Here is a 4772-nt window from a genome sequence, read left to right as displayed (position 1 = left end):
GGTTTCTGTGAAAGGGCTGACGTTTTATCCACACTGAGTTAGAAGATGCTGTGTGTACCTAAAGACCTGAAGAAGACTAAGCAATGAGGAGTAAGGCTCTGGAAGAACAAGCTGGTGATGCGGCAGGAGAATGACAAGGCAGCAGAAAGTGTGGGTTCTGAAAAATATTATCTGTGTCAGCATTTGACAGAAAGTCAGACTACTTTTTCATAATGGTCTTATGTGGAAGATGCTGCAATGAATGAGAGATGCTAAAGGTATTGACGGGGTGTAAAGATGGCTTTCTTGCATTACCTGCGGAGCCAGAGGAGGAGGGGCGAGGTCCGGAGTATACCCACATGAACAAGTTGAAATCATCTCAGAAGGATAAAGTTCGTCCATTTATGATCTTCACACAATCTAGTGAGAAAACTGCAGGAAGTTGTCTTTCTCAAAATGACTGGAAGTTAGATGTTGCAACAGATAGTTTTTTTCAAAATCCAGAACTTTATATACAGAAGAGCGTAAAAGGATCGTTGAACAGGAAGAAGTTAGAACATCTGTACAATAGATACAAAGACCCTCAGGATGAAAATAAAATCGGAATCAATGGGATACAGCAGTTCTGTGATAATCTGGCCCTCGACCCAGCCAGCAGTGTGAGTTCTCCAGACAGGAGTTCATGGACGGCATGACAGAGTTAGGATATGACAGCACAGAAAAAATAAAGGCCCAAATACCCAAGATAGAACAAGAATTGAAAGAACCAGGACGATTTAAAGATTTTTACCAGTTTACTTTTAGTTTTGCAAAGAATCCAGGACAAAAAGGATTAGATCTAGAAATGGCCATTGCTTACTGTAACTTAGTGCTTAATGGAAGATTTAAATTCTTAGACTTATGGAATAAATATTTGTTGGGGCATCATAAATCACCAATACCAAAAGACACATGGAACCTTCTGTTAGACTTCAGTTCAATGATTGCAGATGGCATGTCCAATTATGATGAAGAAGGAACATGGCCTGTTCTTATTGATGACTTTGTGGAATTTGCACGCCCTCAAATTGCTGGGACAAAAAGTACAACAGTGTAGCACTAAAGAACCTTCTAGAATGTACATAGTCTGTACAATAAACACAACGGAAAATGCACAGTCAATTCTGCTGGCTGGACTGAACTGAAGATCAATCCTCAGAGTTCAGACTGAGGGTTGAGACAAAACTTTAAGGATACATCTTGGACCATATCGGACTCCATTCTTCTACTGGTAGTTTGGGCTTGTCTTCTAGTCTGGGCCACCCTAAACACTTATAATTCCAACAATGTGGATCTCATCTTATACCTGTGGACCATCTTAGTTTGTCTTCCCATAAGTCACAGAAGCTTGATGGTGATTATTTAGAGGTTTCCATTCTTGCATAAATCACAATGGTGTCTTCATCAGAAAACAGTTTGGCATAATAATTAAACATAATAATGAACACCACAAACACTTTATAAAAACTTGTTAAGTACATGCTTTGGGTTAGTTGCAAAGACTATGCTGGTAGCACTCAAATGAGAATTTATCTAATGTACCGCATCTGGAATGATGTTTGATTTGGGGGAATTTAATTTTCCTGGCAAACCACATGTACTGTTGGTATGAATAGAATACCTGATAAAAGAAATGTCAAAATAACGAACACATGAAAAAAAGGATAATTTGATGACTCCCTGAAATAAGTCTTGTGTTTCAGACTCCCTCGAAGGTTCTACAAAACAAGTCTGTGGATATCTGACCCATGTCTATACAGTGTCCTACCGTGAACTCTTATTTAAAGGAATACTGTAATGAGACCGAACGTTAGACTCTACTCTCATGTGCATCACACACCACACAGAAATGCTTCTGTGCCTTTGAACAAGTTAAACTGTTTCATTTGTTTGAATGTTTCAGATTGCTATACATTATAATATTCTAAATTTAGGCATGAGGGTTCTAGGTTTTTGCTTTAAAAAATTATGTCAACTCACTATGGAACACAATGCAATTCACTTAATTTGTAAGAAGATAGTAAGATTTAAATTTTTGAAATGGTTGTGATGAGTCGTGAAGTTCAACCTTTCTCATGGCACTGCTCTCTCAGGCCGTGGTCCAGCCGTGTGACTGCCGACTGTTGGGATGGCTTTACTGCTAAGTCGCTGTGGTCGCCAAGTCTTTACTCCTGAGCAGAGACTGTCAGACAGGCGAGTGCTGGGGCCGAATACCAGTGGCTTCTGCTCTATAAATTATTTGACTTTTGGCTGTTTTTGTCTCACTCGAATTTGCTATTTCCAGGTCAAAGCAGAATGCAGTCTTGAACTTTTTTTTCCATGACAGGACTCATGAGTTGCTCTCCTGCTGAAAATGCTTGTTTTTCTGTTAACATGCTGACATGTGAAAGGGGTGTATTCATAAATATCTCCATGAGGAAGTTAAAATGATGAGCTAAATGTTGGGTGACTGCTCTTCAATAGGCACAGACTTTGCTCTACGTATCCAGGTCCTCGACAGGGCACCAAGGAATGTTCTTCAGGATAGCAGAACTTTACACAGACACAGAAATGATTAAGGCTGCTTTAGTCACATGATTTGTGACTAAATGCATAGAAATTTTACCTTAATGCATAGAAAGCTTACCTTACAGATATATCATTAATCCAATCATAACTTTAATTTAGGAATGCATTTCTACCAGAGGAAACTTAGAGTAAATTTCTATTCATGTTACAGGGATTTGGTTATTAAAAGAAAAAAGAGTCTTGTTTTCAATATTTCTTGATTTATTTTTGTAAATATGAAGAACTTCAATTATGAAAAATTAAAGATATATGTATATATATATTTAAAAGTTTTACAAAGTTATATTGTTTATTTCCTATGTGGAACATTTTGAGTTCTCATATTGTTTACAGATTGATTGATTCAGATATGATTTGTTTTCAAATGAGACTCCATTAGTTTCTTTCCCTGCCTCATAATTTTTTTTCATAAAAATCTTGATATTTGTGTGTGGCCTAAAAAAATGGCTTTCTTTTCTTTTTAAAAAAGTTCCTTTCTCTCACTTTATATCTTGACTACAGCTTTCCTCCGTTTCTATTAAAAAACAAAAAGTTGAAAAAGAGAGAGCAGGCCTCTCAGCAAGATCCACAAAGCACGGCTTACAAATTACAATAAGACTAGGCACAAAGCACAGACCCTCATCTCAAGTCTGGATGAGGCAACCCAATAAGAGGAAAAGGGCCCCAAGCACAGGCAAGAGTCGAAGGTAAGCCCCATTCCACCACATCCCCACTGTTTGAGTCTCACAAGAACACCAAGCTATATAACCAAAAGTTATGTGCAGAGGACCTAGCAAATGTCCTTACCTTGAACTCAGAGATCTCATTGCCTTAGTGTCCTGGGATTCGTAGCCACTGTCCCTCAAAATCTCCATGCCAAGATTCATGTCAGAAACTTGTATCTCCTAGTCTCAAATCTGGATCACAGGTAAGACTTTCAGTTCTTGATTGTGGTTCATTCCAGATATAGTCAAGTTGACAACCAGAAAAAGCCACTACAATCCAATCTTTGTCAACTTGACACAAAATGTCTCATGTCCACATGAAACAATGACAAGGTCATGAATATGCCTAACATGATATGACTATTCCTTGTATAATGGCAAACACATTTGTAAATTACATTGGGACAATGTCCCTTGGGAACATTATATTAGTACTTCAACTTAAATACCAATTGATATTACAAATATATTCTTAACAAAATAATACAGAGGCATTCATTTAACTTTATAGTCTTCATTTCTGCAACTGGATACATGACCTTAGCTGGTATTTATAACTACCTTCCTCTACTACTCATTCTGTACTTGCTCTATCTTCTGGAAGCACATCACCAGGTCTTGGCTCTTTTCCTGGAGGAGTGACCAAAACCTTCATCCCTGATGATTCTGTGTACTTTATCACCCTACTTAGATCAGGATGTAGTTTCCCACTGACTTTAATCACAGGACATGGTAATACTAAGAGACACTCTAAGGGATCTCATGCACTCCAAACATAATCCTTCTTACCTCGATCGTGGATAGGCAATCCAAATTTTCTATGGTAATCTGGATCTATCACCCCTCTTAACACTGTTATTCCTTTCTTAACATGTAGGTTTAAGGCATTCGAAGCCCAAGATGGCCAGGGAGAACTCTGAGTTTCCAGTTCAGTGGAATGTTCAATGGAATGGAGCACTCCCCCATCTTAAACCAAAACTTGTAGGCCAGTAGAACCTAGAGTTGTGAAGACATGAAGCAAAAATTTTCCTAGAGGGTCACTAGGAGTGATAGGGAGTGGAACTATTTCCATTTTCCACCCCTTGATTCCTGGACCCATGGATCCTGGCTATTGGAGGAACTGTACCACATATTGGACGCTGATTCAAAGCATATACTGCTTTCTGAAGAACTCTACCCAGGCCCTCCATGCTGCTGCCACCTAACTGGCACTATAACTACATTTTCAAAAGGCCATTTCATCTTTCTATCAAACCAGTTGCTTCAGAATGATGGGGAACATGGTAAGACCAGTGGAGTCCATGATCATGAACCCACTGTCATACTTCATACTTCTCTGGCTGTGAAATGAGTTCCTTGTTCAGAAGCAATACTGTGTGGAATACCATGATGGTGGATAAGACATTCTGTAAGTACACAGATAGTGGCTTTGGCAGAAGCATTATGTGCAGAAATGGCAATTCATAATCAGAATAAATATCT

At 38.6% G+C, this 4772-nt stretch overlaps 1 pseudogene across 1 annotated transcript; it reads left to right on the top strand.

Moving 5' to 3' along the window:
• The first annotated feature begins 338 nt into the window (after positions 1-338).
• LOC308437108 (DCN1-like protein 1) lies at positions 339-1075 on the top strand (annotated as a pseudogene). Its single transcript has one exon. The product of its transcript is annotated as a DCN1-like protein 1 (transcript).
• The last annotated feature ends 3697 nt before the right edge of the window (positions 1076-4772 follow it).

The sequence above is a fragment of the Micromys minutus genome, assembly GCF_963924665.1.
Source record: "Micromys minutus genome assembly, chromosome: 25".
Classification (NCBI taxonomy): domain Eukaryota; kingdom Metazoa; phylum Chordata; class Mammalia; order Rodentia; family Muridae; genus Micromys; species Micromys minutus.
Note: the sequence above shows the minus strand (reverse complement) of the source record. Positions and strands in the feature narration are given on the sequence as shown.